Raw genomic sequence first — 16,705 nt, forward strand, 5'->3', positions numbered from 1 at the left:
TATATTAATATTATCTTTATAAAACTGAAATAACTTAGCACTGCAGAAGACTTTATTTACTGAGCAATCTATATATTTACTTTGAAAAATAAGTTTTAAGATTATTATCTTAGAAATTCGGTCCAGAAAACCAAATCATTAAATGCATAAGAAATAAAAATAATTATAATAAATTCGTGGTTCGAAATAAATTTACTGCAGTTAACGACTCTTAATTTATTTTCTGTGAACATCACTCAAAAAGATTCCTATTTCAGTTTCATTTTACGACCTTTTCGTTTTTTTATTGCACTTTTCTATTATCATTTATCTTATTTTTTCTTTTCTTTGATATCTTCCCTTTCTACCTTTTCCTAATATGTCTTTATATTTAATGGCGTCGTTAGATGGAAGGCTCGGACGACGCGACGATAGATGGCGCTGTAATTGAGTCCAAAGTCGAAGTCGCAGTTTTTAATTTTTTCAGTTTTTCTTTTTTACCTTTTTGTTCAGTTCGAATACAATTTCGCTCATGAGTCTATGTATCTAAGAAAAAAAAATTATTTAAAAGAAAAACATAGAATTGGAAAATTACTTTGTGATGGCTGAAACAGCTGAGGAGTACGGAGATTTAATGTTAATTTTGCTGACTTGAATCGTTTGCATTATAGCGAAAGAAATTTTCTTTTTTCGAAGGATTTCTAACATATATTTGATAAACTTATTCAAGATTTTGAACTTCTGCATTTGGAATGATTCTTTTCTAAATGAGTTAGTATTTCAATTTTCTATGCAATTGTAAATTTGTATAGTGAGTAAAATAAATAACAGATCAACAAAACAACTTTTGATCTATGGATCAGATTTTCATATATTAGGATATAATTTTAATCGTTCGAAAGAATAACTCTAAATATTTTAATTAATTTTTCCAGACGATAATTTAATTACGAGATCTGGCACAAAAACTTACTTTTTCTAGATGAATTCAGGTTTTCGATTTTCAAAATGTAAGGAATCTCCTATCTGGAAAAGATGGTTAATAAGAAAAAATTATATTCAAAATTTACAGTTTAAAATTATTTTAAAATAAGAATATCTTACAGTTCAAAACTTTTTCAATGGTTATTAAATTATAAAGGAAGAAAAAGTATCAAATAATTATTAAATTTTTTTTTGCCTAGAATTATATTCGGTCCAATGAGCTTTTAAAATAAGCCAAAAGTTTTTGATTCATCCCAACATGTGACAAAAGAGAAAATTAACACAAAGAAACTCATATTTTAACTATTTTCTTGATTAAGCTATTATAAAAACATCTTTTCGATATCAGGACATGTTTTGAGGGCCAAAAAGCCAATTACGTTGGAAAAAGATATGCTTAGACAGCGAAAATACGTTTTAGAGTTCGATATCATAATTTAAAATATCGTCAGAAAAAAGATAATAGTCAGCTTTTACTCTTTAATAAAAATATCGTCTGCAAAAAATTTCGTATATATCATTCCGAACCATTAAGATCTCCTATCAATAAAACAAAACTTATTAAAGTGTTCCGCATTTAATTTATTTTTAATGTTTTAATTATGACCTGTTCTTTTAAATTAAACTTGTGGATGAATGTGAAATTATTATTATTTTCTCGGATCATTTATTTTGTTCGAGATGTTAAGATTGGAAAAAATAAATGAGAAAAACGGCACTTACAAGTCTAAAAATGAAACATACAGAGATTTATGTTTCTTTATGTTTTGCAGTTCTTCGCAATATTTGCAAAGCTCTAGAAATGTTAGAATAATTAAAATTAGCGAGTTGTAAATTACTATGATTTTAAAGAAAACTTTTGAATGATTTTATCAGAATATATATATTTTTTACTTACACATATTTTACTTTTTATACTTCCTATTTATATTTATTTTTAACGTATTGCATTACAATGTTAACCAATTGATACAAGAGCGTAATAAAGGACAATTAGAAATATTAATTGTGAGAATACCTATCGTTTTAAATAATGAATTTTAAAAAAGATTTAGACAACGAAATAACATTAGAACATGCCGTTTATAGGAAACCCCTAAGTTCTTTATGGCTAAGTAAGACGCAAATGTTTCCTTTTTATTTAGAGAGAATTTATGTACCACTCAAATTCTTTAGAGCATTTCTCCTAACCTAAATATATACACGTTCCTCATTTATTTAAATGGCATATTCGTATTGAGCAGAAATTTCTTCCAAACATTCCACGCCAAGTAGAAGTAAGTCCAAATTTTGGCGAGCTTTTGAGAACGAAACCCTACACAACATCGAACATAAATGGAATAATTTAATTCCGATAGGTTGTAATCTTCTAATTCCACTTCAAAGCAGAAAGCTTTAACTGAATTGACCCAAACACAAACTCATATAAAGGTTCCCTAAACCCATCATATACACGTTACCGACCATTGTTAACAATTCATAATTCAGCGCGACAGAAAAATCACTCTGTCCCGGAGAGACAAAAACAGCATGGACGAAGAAACAGATAAAATAAGGGTGGAAAACCACAAATAAAAAAAGAATAAAAGATATAATCAAGTAGGCACCACAGCCGTATACGTCTTTTCATAGCCGTAGACAACTGAATTCACAATGATTGATGCTGCACTTAGTAAATCACTTCTAGATATAGATATATGTATGTATACATACATGGGAGATTTTGTTGGAATGTCCTATGGATTGGTATTAAGGACTTAAGAGTTGAAATTTTTCCTTTTATTTTTATGTTTATTTCTCGAATGCAATTCAGCGTTCCTGTTCATGAATTTTAGAAAGTAAAAGCGGAGATTTCTGTAAAGAATGATTTATATTTATTTAAACGCTAGTGTCCCCTGTTTAAATCAAAATGGGGATGGGTAAAAAGGGAATTGTAGAATTGTTCTTCGATGACTTTTGTACGAGGTGATTCATCTTACACAAGCGAAGAATAATCTAATGAGTTTTTTCAGTTTTTTTTATTTTTTCTAAGGAAAAACAGTTTTTGAAATTGAAATTGTCTTGTTTCGCAAAAACTAAGGGACAGGAGTGTTTTGTTTAATACTACTTGAGTTTAATCTTGAAGTATGCTTTTTTATTCATGAAGAGAAAATGTGTGTTTTGAAGTGTTTTGTTTTGGGGGAAAAAGTTGAATGAAAAAAAAAACGAATGTCTTAAATAAAGCGTAAAATAAGCACTTGAATTCTTATTTCAAGTGTTTTTAATATTTAAAAACTCTACCGTAAATGGTAAAGGAAAAAACGTATTTCCTTTGGGCATAAACTTGATTAGAAAAAATACGATACAAAAATATACAAAAGCTTGAGGTACTTCAAGTGATTAGAGTATAGTAGAATATATGTAATAAATTTGAGAGAGTTTCTCAGAAGTATTGTAAAAGAAAATATCAAGTTGCATGCTGAAATAAAGGCTTAAAATTTCAGATTTAGAAACATTTTATAGCCAGCTGTAAGTATAGAAAATTAATCATTGATGATGGTAAATGATTTAATAATAGCAATGGAAAAAGGTTTGTTTTGTTAAAACAATTCCCACAGATGATACTCTTTTAGATATTTTGGAAAGCACCATGCAACATAGTTCAAATTTCTTAAAACCTTGTTATAGTGTTAAGTTACTGTATAATATGGTTTTAACATATTATAGTGCAACTTAGTATCATATTACAGTATTGTGAAAAGTCTTATTCCATAACTTTGATTGCGTGATAGAATTGCTCAATTTAAAAGAAAATATGGTTTGACTCAGCACAGTATCGTATTCCTTAAGTTTGATTGGACGATAAAAGGAAACATGGTTTGACTTAGCACTGTATCGTACTCCTTAAACTTGATTGCACGGTAGTATGCCTCATCTCAAAAGGAAATATAGTTCGACTTGACACCTTATTAAAGTTACAGAACATTTCACGGTACTATGATTCAAAGTAGCGATATTATGGCTCCATGTAAAAACAATTTTCCTGAAAGAATATATTTTCTAAAGCTGATTTTTCTAAATCACTAAAGCCATCAGCTTTCTCAGTGCAAATTTGCAATTAAGTGTTAGGGGTAGTTTCATTACCTTTTATGCTATGTAGGATTTAAAAAAAAGTGTTGGTGGACATCTGGAACCCGTAACTGAAAAGAAGACAAACGGGGAAGAAACTTAAACATTTCTATCCAGGCAAGTGAAGTATTTTTTTTTATCTATTTGTTTACACCAGATCGGAAGAGATCTGGATAAAACTAAATGTAACTTCCACCTATTTTCGTTTGCCTCGTGCTTTTCTTACCGTTTTAAAAGTAAATTTTAAATGATTAATCCAAAGCAACTGCATCGAGAAAATTTATACTTGATACTAAAAAAAAGTTCCATTCCTTCGTAAGAAAATGAAGTAAACGTTGACTTGTGTCGAGCACTCAAAAATAGGAACTCATTCTCAAAACTCGCTATCATCTTCAAAACTCGAAAACCAAGCATATTTGAAATAGAAAAACTTAAGTTGCCAACAGAAAAAAACAAGGAAAACAATTTTTTTCTCTTTTTTTTCATTTTTTGTTGGTTACTGTTTTCTGTTTCACTTTCGGCTGCCTCAGTTTTTCTAGTTTTATTTTTCCCCTTCATTTATTTTCCACTTTTTCGAAGTTCTATTTGAAAAAGAACGAAGCTTCAAAATAACTTTCTCTTGTGGATCACGATTTTAGTTATAAATTATGACATATATCTACGTTTTTTAGTAACATAAAAATTTAATTTTGAACCACAACGGAAAAACCAAAGAATTTTTATTATTTTATACTGCACAGACATTACTACTGTTGCTTCATACGTTCAGTATGAATCAAAATGAGCAGTGTGCAAAGAGGCGGAATACCATGAATAATTTTTGATCTAACGATCGGATTTTCACGTTCTTGGACTAAATTTTAATGACTCGAGGGAGTGACCGCAAATATGCTAATTAGTAAATGCAGACGACATTTTAAGTTACGAAATCAAACACAAAACTCCAAACAAACTATTGGGACCATATTTCCTATATTGCGGCTACCTCTTATATTGTGGGGGTCAGAAATCCGAATCCGTCGAAAAAAGATGTTTATTCAGAGAACTTACATTTTCGTGTCAACTTTAGTAACTTAAAATATCATTTGCACTTATTAATTAGCATATTTGAGGTCACTCTCTTGAGCCATTGAGTTTTAGAACACGAAGATCCGATCATTAGATCAAAGGTTATTTAGGGAGGGTTTTTTTTGCGCTCTCTACATGCTTTTATATGATTCCGATATTCATTTGCTCAATATTAATTAATTTCATATGGAACCTGTCTTAATAAAGTTGAGTATACCCCCAAAAAATGTTTGAATTTAATCGAAATTCGGGTAAATTTTCTTAAATTGACTGTCCTCGCGTGAGATTTTCTAATGTCTATCTAAATATAACTCGTCAATCTAAATAAATTTTTAATAAGTATGCTCGAAACAAATTTGCAATTTTCGTTAACACTTAACAACAACTTAAGTTCACAAAAACGGAGTTTCTTAAAAAATTATTTAAAAAAAAAACAAACTTCAATAATTGTAAAATTAATTATGATCTTGATATAATATTTTAAGAGTCTGAAATTATTTTTACGAATCTTTATTATCATTTTATCTTTTGACACAAAAAAAGAAAAATTAAATCACATTTTAATTACAATAAAAGAAGAAAATTTTTAATAATGCAATAACTGTACAAAATGAATTAAAGAATGCAATAGATTAAATTATTCAATGTTTGCTACAATTCCCAACACATACAATTCTATTAGAACATCCAGATTATATCACAAAATTATGCGCAGTTTTTTTCTCAATTTTATGCCTAACAAATATCATGCATCAAATTCTATAAAGTAAGAAATATATCTATTCTTTATGAAAATAAATTGCACGGAAAAAGTATGGCAACGCAAATTTATCAAAAGAAAATTAATATTCAAGTTTGTAAAAGGAAAAGAGACAGTGAAAAATATTAATGACCCTAATTTTCAACAAAGAATTTTTTTTCATTTTTCTCTTTCAACATTGCTTAAAAATTTTCAATACCTTTCTTCATAATAATATTTCATAAATACAAAAGAAATTATCAAGTGCATTTCAATTTTCCACAACGAGAAAATTAAAAAATATATATATAACTTTTAAAAAAAAAGTATTTTAAAGATAAATAATAAATTCAAACAAATAAGGGATTCAAAGTCAATCACAATAATGTTTTCTGTGAGTAGTTCGTACTATAATATAATGAATGACTATTACAGATTTTGTATGAATTGCTCCGAATATGAAACATATTATTTATAAATAATAATAATAATTTTAAAATGTACCTTAATTACTTCATACAAAAAAACTTAATTGTAGTTATATTAACATTGCCAACTTTTGTCGGTCTTCTAAATTTAAAAATTAGCTCATGTCATATTTTTTCTAAATCGTATGTGTTATCAAAAGTTCAGAAAAATCAAAATTTTAAAAAATTAAATTTTAAAAAGAGCATTTAAGTGAAGCGAAACTAAAAATTTTATATCTAATGCCTGTTTATTTTATATGATACATATGTTTGATACATACGTTTGATACATACGCTTGATACATACGTTTGATATTTACGTTTGGTACATACATTTTCTTGAATGTGTATAATTTGAAGTATTTCCATAGCAATCTAAATTAGATCAGGGAGGTCATGGAAGTTAAGTATTTACAATTTAGATAATAACGGAATAATGCTCCAATGTGATCACCATTGCGCTCCAACTGCCTGTACCTCTCAGGCAAGTTTGCAACCCGAAGTTTGGTGAACTTATAGAAGAACCAAATTTTAGAAAAATGTAAAAACTGATAGAAAAAATTCGAGGAAACAAAATATTTTAACTAATTAATGTATCTACATAACATGAAAACATAATGGTCTGACGCAGTTTTCAATTGTTGTCTGTACAATTTGATTGGGGAGAAAATCACATGGTAGGATCCAGTTTCCATATTGTTTTGGTTGTCATCAGCATATAACTAACGAAAGTCATGTCGGCATCATTTTCCTATAAATATTTTTCTATTCCTAATTTAAAGGAATTTACCGGCACTATTATTATTGCATTTTTGGTTTTGACTGCTTTCTAACATTACGAGTTTAAAACTTAGAGAAATGCTTTTTTTATTATAACTTAATTTTGAGCTACATTTTAAGAAAAAGTCTCTTAAACCGGTGTCTAATCTTATTAACAGTTTTTTCAATTGGGTATAATATGAAAAAAGCACAACTACTTGCACTTACTAGGAATAACATTTACCTTTTAGTTTAATTAATAAACTGAGTTTTAAATATTTTTACTAAATTCATAAACTTTGGTAAAACAACAATATAAATTATTTCCAAAGGAACTAGACTAATACAATTCCAACCTGGCGAGTAGCGACTTATAAACAAGACTCTTCGTTTGATGCTTTTACTTGTTGCTAGAAATCAGGTTCGTAGAAAATTCTGTTTACTAGTTAAATTTAGTAGGAATAACACGATCTGTGACGTAGGCTATAGTATACCCAATTATAATTTTCTGTGCAAATTACTTTAATATCCCATAAATTGCAGTTAAAGAGATTCGTTAAATGATTTTAAACTTCACGCACATTGGGATGAGCGAAAATATTATATATATATATATATATATATATATATACAGTCAATTCGCTATAACTCGAAGTACGATAACTGGAATATTACTATAGCTCGATTTTTTTATGAAGTCCCGACCCTTTTTTCTTCAATTTCATGTTAATTACTCTCGATTACTCGAATTTTACTCCCTTTAACTCGATTTTTTTTTGATCTTTTAAAGCAAGAAAAAAAAACCTAGGAGCTGATATCTTGCCCCTCCCTTTGCACCACACACACAATGTCATTCGCACTCTTCAATGAGAAGCTAAAGCTGTCCCTCTTGAAGTATGTGAACAGTGGTTAAATGAAACGTTACCAAATTTACTTCAAGGATGCAGTTAAAATAATGTTTTTAATATTGATGAAATGGTTTTTTTTTTAAAAATGCCTTCCAAATAAGACTATGGTGTTTAAGGATGAAAACTGCTTAGGGGGTAAAATGAGCAAGGAGCGTTTGACTGTCCCAGTTGGAGGAAATGCGTCTGGGACAAAGAAATTGTCCTTACTTGTTATCGGAAAATACCGAAATCCCCGATGTTTCAAGAATGTAAAAAAGTATCCTTTGGATTACAAGTCTAACAAAAAGTTTTGGATGACATCAGTTTTATTTGAAGACTATGTCAGAAAATTGGATCGGAAATTCTTCGCTAAAAAAAGAAAAGTAATGCACAGCGCATAGTGATCTACCTAATTTGAAAGCAGTGAACTTGCAGTTTCACCCGCCTAACACAATAGCAAAGTTGCAGTCGATGGATCAGGGTATCATAAAGTGCTTCAAACAGTCTAATCGTAAATGGCTTGTCAGAGAAATGATCTTAAATATTGTAAGCATTTAGAANAAACAGCATTCATTATTTATGATTATTGATTATTATGAATGATTTTTTTTAATATAGGTATTGTTCTTTATGGTAGTTTTCCGATTAGATCCATTCTTCAACTTTCAAAATATATTTAATCTGGAAAAGATTCGGAGATATTTTTTATATTTTAAGAAAATTATGCTTACAGTAAAAAAGAAATTAAAAGTCATATATATATATTGCAACAAAGGACTCACGTTCTTTTAAAAAATCAAATTTTGGAGTGAACTGCATCCTGCACGTGGATTGGAGGTAAGCTAGGTTTGGTTGCAGTTAGTACAAAGGAAATCCTCAAAAGGAATCATACCACCACGACTAAAAAAATTAAAACTATTAAAACTGAGTTAAGTTGGTGAAACAGGTACGGTTGGCTAAAATGTGATGTGAGCAACATCTTAGTTCACATTTTTCAAGCATCGCTCAAAAATAGACACCTATTTTCAAGACTTAAAAGGCGTGAATAAGAAAAAGCAGAAGTGATTTGAAATATAAAGATTAAAACCCTGTTTTCAGATTTATATTATATTCAAACAAAAGCTAATAAATGTGTTTCGTTTTTTCCGATTGCATATTCAATTTAGACTACAAAGAGTCACCAATCGATGCAAATCCTATCATAAATATCGAACAATAATACCACTTGATCAAAACAAATGATCGAACATCTATATAACCCAAAACCATAATAATAATCACAAAGTAAAACTAATCTCTCTTGCAACTATTCTCATTCTGATGATAGTACAAGCTTCTTTTTTTCCCAATTTTTTTCTTTCTCTTTATCACCAAACAAAATAGAAATCACCCACCCTCTGGACCACCCCCTTTCGAATATCCCTGGCAGACGTAAATGAAATATTAATCCATAGAGATAAGAGACTTGTGATATATTATTAAAGAATCTTTTTATTATCTTTATAGAAAAGAAGGACAGAAGAGAGCTTCTAGTGTTTTTATTTTTCTATTTTTGCAGAGACTTTTTGGGCACATTTCTTATTCAGTCTTTCATTTATTTCTATTTTATTTATTTGACTTAATTTTTGATGTGAAGTCTGGCCTGTCACTCTTAACAGTCAAGGGTACAGCTAATGGATGGACAGATCTAGTATCTTTCGTACTTTGAATTAGATTTAAGAGGAATATATAATTGAGGCTTTTTAGGAAATAGAATCATTTTAAGTTAAAGTTGAAATGCTTTTTTTTTCAAATAGATTTTTTATGGTAGTTTTGTGATGAGATGTGCTCTTTATCTTTCAAAATATATTAAATCTTGAAAAGACTCGGCGAATTTTTTTAATATGTTCTGTCATTTATGTTTACAATTTAGAAAATTTAAAAATCTTTCTTTCAGTGGAGAATGTATAGATAATCATTAACTATAACCATAAACAGCATTCATTATAAATAATTATTGATTATTATTATGAATGATTTTCCTATAGATACTGTTTTTCATGGTAGTTTTCCGATTAGATTCATTCTTTATCTTTCAAAATACATTAAACTTTGAAAAGACTCGGAGAATTTCTTTAATCTGTTCTATCATTAATGTTTGCAATTTAAAAAATTAAAAATCTTTCTTTCAGTACAGAATGTATAGATAAACATTAACTATAACCATAAACAGCATTCATTATAAATGATTATTGATTATTATTATGAATGATTTTCCTATAGATACTGTTTTTAATTGTAGTTTTCCGATTAGATTCATTCTTTATCTTTCAAAATACATTAAACTTTAAAAAGACTCGGAGAATTTTTTTAATCTGTTCTATCATTCATGTTTACAATTTAAAAAATTAAAAATCTTTCTTTCAGTAGAGAATGTATAGATAATCATTAACTATAACCGTAAACAGCATTCATTATTTATGATTATTGATTATTATGAATGATTTTTTTTAATATAGGTATTGTTCTTTATGGTAGTTTTCCGATTAGATCCATTCTTCAACTTTCAAAATATATTTAATCTGGAAAAGATTCGGAGATATTTTTTATATTTTAAGAAAATTATGCTTACAGTAAAAAAGAAATTAAAAGTCTTTTGTTCAGTAGAGAACATCCAGATAATCAATAAATATAACCATAAACAGCATTCATTGTAAGTGATTTATTGTGTTAGGAATGATTTTTTTTTTCCAAATAAATTCTGTTTTTGTAGGATAGTTTTGTGGCAAGATTCATTATTTATCTTTCGAAATATATCAAATCATGAAAAGACAGGACGAATTCTTTTTCAATATTTTATGACAATTATGTTTACAGTTAAAAAATTAAAAATCTTTTTTTAATAGAGAACATTCGGATAATCACTAACTATGATCATAAGCAGCATTCATTATAAATGATTATTGATTATTATGAATATTTCTTTTTCAAATAAATTTGGGTCTTTTTATGGTAGTTTTGTGATGAGGTTTATTCTTTAACTTTCAAAATGCATTAAATCTTAAAAAGACTCAGATAATATTTTAATATTTTCCGTTAATTATATTTATACATAAAAAATTTTAGTTGTTTTTTCAGCAGAGAACATTTCAATAATCACAACTATAAACATAAAAAGCATTTTTTGTAAATGATTATTTATTATTATGAATGATTTTTTTTAAATAGATTATGTTTCTCATAACAGTTTTGTGATGAGATTCATTCTTTATCTATTAAAATATATTGAAATATATATATTTATTTTTAAATCATTTATTTTATTTCACAATAATTTCAATTCTTTTACTTTATGTTTCTTACTTAACACAAAGACACGCCCATAGTCATGTAAAATATAAACAAATTAACTATGCATCGAAGTTGTCAGGTATACAGAACAAAAATATATCACAGTAACAGTAAAATACATAAACAAAAAATAAATCTAAATTAAATAAAAGACGTAGAAAGAAAGTAATTATATTTTAACAAATTCGATGTGCTAAACGGCATTGTATTTAATAAATTCCACGTTAATAAAGATTTTAACTTATGTTTAAAGACGCATCCCGACTTTTACACGCCAGCTTGATTATAAACGTTCAGCTGACACTGAGGTCGTCATCTTCTCGAATTGCAAGAACCTAATTATGTTTACCGTTAAAAAAACGAATTTTTTTAGTAGAGGACAATCAGGTAATCATTAACTATAACCATAAACAGCATTTCTTATCAATGATTATTGATTGTTACGGTCTATACGATAGTTAAAATATACAATAATACACGATAGTTAAAATTAAATGTAGGATAATTTGAAGTATACTAGTTTATCTTTCAGTTAAAAGTTAAAGAAAAATAACTGAAAGCTAATATAAAATAGTTCAAAGTTTTGAACATTGAAAACATAGAATGATTAAAAGTTAAGTTAATTTCTGTAATTTAGATTATCAAAAAACAGTTGCGATTTCTGGAGAGCGGTTAAGGAAACTTTTAACTTAAATAGAAAAATTCTAACAATATTTAAGTTTGAAAGTTAGTTTTTTTTAACAAAAACTTGTTTTTAGATAATTTGATTACAAACATAAAAATGATGTTTTTTTGAAAAATATTCTGGGGGTGAAAATATTGATTAGAGGGTGAAAACTAAACATTGTATTTAAATAGAATCTGAACTGAAGAAAAAAAATTTTAATCTAATTCAAAAATTGTTTTAAGCAAAGTTAATTCAGAATAATGCAAAACTTACTAAAATATCTAGCTATGTATTTGTAAATTCCAAACCCGTCTGATTTAATAAGAATATCAAAATTCTATTTATTTTAAATACTCTTTTTATTCAAAATTTCAATCATAATATCTCTAAAAAGAAGAAAAAAGTGTTAGCAAGTGATAATTTTTCGTGATATTTTCAGAAATGATTGATATATCGTGATTAGTAATGTGTTTTCAAAACACTAAATGCTCTTAAAATGTTACTTTTGTTAAAAGAATTAGAGAGGGGAAAATGTAAAGTTTGTTTTACGCTGGCAGCATATTAATGTAGTGAAACAACATTTACAGAAAAGATGCATTGTAGCGCCATCTATTTCTGATTCTTTGAAACATGAAAGTACAAAATAGTACATTTTAACAGCATTTCAACTACCGAAAATTACAAAAAAGTTACTTTATTAAAAGAAGTTAATTTTATATTTTTGAATTGAAATTAGATTTTAAATCATAAGAGGAATGGAGCAGTTAAAAAATTACTATTTTTAAGTTATTTTGGTTTGATTTTAATAGTTCGGAAAAACTTTTGATATTACGTTGATCTATTTGAAATCAGGTTTTAAATTACAAAAGGGATGGAGCAGTTAAAAACCTTTTTTTTGCAGGTTATTTTTGTTTGAGTTTAATGGTTCGAAAAAACTTTTGATAGCCAATAGAAAACAGAGGTGTAATAATATGTATTTTAGTATTTTCTGTGTTTTTATTGTTTGTGTTTGCAATATAAAAACCTAGACCTATATATATGTTCCAACTTGTAAAATAAAGGGAAAAAAGTAGTTAATTTTGTGGTGGTGGAAAAAACTTGATATGATCTTGTTCATAATTTAAATAATAAAAGTTGATTGCTTTATTATATTATAAGTAATATTTTAATAAATATTTAGTTTTAATTTCTTTTTTTCTTCTTTATTCTCTGAATTAAAACTGCTTACCACACCATTTTCCTTATTTTTATTTATTTTCGTTTTTTAGTATATTTTAGTTTTGCATTCTAAATACTTTGTAAAGTAAATTGAAATAAATTAACACACGTTAGTTAAGATAAACTGAAAAGAAATCTAACCATTGAAAAAAATATTTAATTTTGTTTCAAATTTTTCCAAAATTTCATTTTGCTAAAAACTTAAAAGAAGCTGAAATAAATGCGTATTTATAATTTTATTTCAAAATTTTTAGATTTCAAAAAAAAAATTTTTTATTTGAACTTTTAAATATTGAAATTAAAAAAAAGTTTACAAAAATAATAATTTTAAGCATAAAGAAAGGCAACGCGAGGGTGAGTCAGAAAAATTCACGTGCTTTTAAACACTTTTTAAATAGGAAGCATGTAATAAGATCTCTGTTTCCTATAATAAATTTCCATTCAATTTTGTAAAAAAAGAACTATTTGGTTGGAAACTAAGCTCTCGAGTTTATTTTTATTTAAGGTTTAAAATGTGAAAACATTTCATCTTCTCTACGCTTGCATTTGATACAAATAAAGAAAAATATTAGCTACTTTTGACCTTGTCTTTTGTCACTAATTCCTGGGTAAACGTTTTAATCTCTCATCATCGAACTAAAGTGGACGGTTAGAACGAAATGTTTCTATGGGATCAAAATTTCATTTTTTGCACTTGGTATGCCAATGACGAATGTTTCTTTCTGTTGTGCATTGTCCTTATACATTATAAATGTCACGAGCTGTTTTTGCAGCCTTAGAAACATCACTAAAAGCAAAAAAATGAATGTGTTAAAAATGCTCATTTTTCGATTTTCAATTCCAAATACACTCTATAACAAAAAAAATCGACGGACCAAGAACGCATTAAGACGCGCAAAATCGACGCTCGATCAGGCTGGAATGATGCCGACTGGGGACGTATAGTCTTTAGCGACGAATCCCGCTTCTAACTGTGTCCTGACGATCATCGAAGACGTGTTTGGAGACGCACAGGGCAGAGGGGAGATCCTGCATTCACTATTGCACGCTACACCGGCCCTCAACAAGGCATTATGGTCTGGGGTGCCATTTCCTTTGACAGCCGGACCCCTTTGGTCGTCATTAGAGGTACACTTACTGCACAGCGGTACGTCGACGACATCCTAAGACCTGTTTTGCTACCGTTCCTTTTGCAGCGGCTGGTTTCTCAGCAGGACAATGCCAGACCACATACGGCACGTGTTGCTATGAACTGTCTGCAAGCTTGTCAAACTCTTCCTTAGCCTGCCAGATCACCAGATCTCTCTCCCATCGAGCATGTCTGGGATATGATGGGAAGGCGATTGCATCTGGCACGGAATGTTGATGACCTCGTTCGACAATTGGATCGAATTTGGCAGGAAATACCGCAAGAGACCATCCGGGAGCTTTATCGGTCTATGCCACGCCGTGTGTCAACTTGTATCCAGGCTAGAGGCGGGTCAACACCTTATTGAACTTGTTACTGTAACTCTGCAATAAATTATTCAATTGTTCTGAAATTTTAATCATTTACTATTGTGTACATTTTCTTCCTATTCACTAATTTTCGTTTTAATCGGACAACTCTTTCTTGGTGCGTCGATTTTTTTGCTTTAAAGTGTACTTATTTTCAATTCCAAATACTTATTTTCAATTCCATTTTAATGATCTAAAAACTACCATAAATTAACTCTAACAAAGCACAAAGCATAGGTTTAGATAGAACTAAACCTTTCGCTCGAATGTTCTAAAAAAGATTATGTCAAAAACATTTCATGAAGTGAAGAATATTGAAATTTAGTTGCCAACTTAATGGTATATGAATAAGAAAAAAACGATACAGCAGGAGAGGCTTTGAAAGTACCTATTCCGCTTTAACTTTACTTCTAAAAGGGTACTTATTAATTTTTCGAACCTACTTTAAGTTATCAAAAAAGCAAATTTAATAAAAACATAAGCAATTCAACTGTAAAGTATATATTAATTTTCATTATAAATAGCCAGCAAATAAAAACTATAAAATTTAACCACAATAGCTTTTAATTTTAAAATAAATTCGAAATAATTTTCTAAAACATTATTCCATCTTTTAATCCGAAAAGCTACTTAAAATTTTTACCTAATAAATAAAACATATTGTTAAAATGTAACCGAAGTCTCACTTTAAAACGCATTCGAAATTATTTTATACAAAACTATCGACTTTTTTATCAGAAAACTTCTTCAAACTCAGCACACTAACGATACTTTATTTAATATGTTTCTCTTACATTACGCAAAAAGTCTTTCAGCCAAAATAAAATAACAACTTTCATCATTATGCGAGTACTCTTATTAATATCGTTGTTTTTAGCATCAAACGCAAATTGTCTCAAATGTAAAGTACACTTAGCTGAACTTTTAAATGATTACAGGAAAGATTCTTATAAAGAAAAACTATTTATTTTCTTTTATATCTGAATAATTCAAAAACAAATTTTGCGTATAATGCTTTTAATTTAATAAAACTCTAGACCAAAGGTAAAAGAAAGTAGAATAAAATATTCTCGTTAAAGTCAGCTAAAATAATAATCAAGTACTTATTTAAGCACCGTTTTATCTCCTTTGTGAGGGAAATTACTAAGTAATAATCGAATAAATGATATTAAGGAGCTTAAAAAGGCTTTTCACCTCCCCATTGTTCGAATGCAGTTTACTTGCTCATTGCAATAGCAAATAATCCCTACAAAATTCCCTCTCGAGTCCAATATACATTAAATTGTTTTAAGGCAGTTTATTCCCTTTTGTAATTTTAAATATCCCTTTTCAATACAAATGGAATTTCTTTGCGCTAACAGAAGATAATAATCCATTAATTCCTTTTATAAAATACCCTAAAATTGCCACTGTTCTTTTTGTTTCAGTAGCTATTGCATATCTCTTGGCTTTATTATTTTTGCATAAATATGAAGCAAGGAGATTACTATGTTGCCATTTTTTAAAGAAAATAAGACTTCAAAAGTCTGCCAAATATCCATTTGGGGAGAGCTTTGATTGTAATTAGAAAAGACTGCAACGACTAATCTTCCTTCAGGTTAATGATTAAAGTGCTAACTAGTTCTAACTATTCGGTTAATCTTTTACATTAAGAACAGTTAGTACCTTATTGGATAATCAAGAAACCCTTTTGGGTATTCGTCTATAGCATAAACGTAATAGGTTGGATTAGGTAAAAAGAATGCGAGAACAATACACGAGTCTCTTTAGTTCGTAATAAAAAATAAATCAAACTACACCTCAATGAAAAAGCTTACGCTTATAGTTAAATTTCATATGTGATATGATTGATTCTAAAACTATTCAAAATTAAAATATTAAAATTTACCATACTTTTTTCTTCTGTAGAGAAATCTATTGCTTGTTTTAAAGCAAATACATACTTAATATAATAGGAGAGGTTGTTTTATTTTTTTTTGGAAAAAATGTTAAGTTACAGTTT

General features: G+C 28.2%; 1 long non-coding RNA gene across 1 annotated transcript in view; it reads right to left on the reverse strand.

Moving 5' to 3' along the window:
• Positions 1 to 16,705, reverse strand: part of LOC139425758 (uncharacterized) — a 70,568-nt gene that overhangs the window by 22,320 nt on the left and 31,543 nt on the right. The window contains exon 2 of the long non-coding RNA XR_011636905.1: positions 953 to 1,005. This is a non-coding gene — a long non-coding RNA (uncharacterized lncRNA). The remainder of the gene's footprint in view (positions 1 to 952; positions 1,006 to 16,705) is intronic.

The sequence above is a fragment of the Parasteatoda tepidariorum genome, chromosome 6 (genome assembly GCF_043381705.1).
Source record: "Parasteatoda tepidariorum isolate YZ-2023 chromosome 6, CAS_Ptep_4.0, whole genome shotgun sequence".
NCBI classification, from domain to species: domain Eukaryota; kingdom Metazoa; phylum Arthropoda; class Arachnida; order Araneae; family Theridiidae; genus Parasteatoda; species Parasteatoda tepidariorum.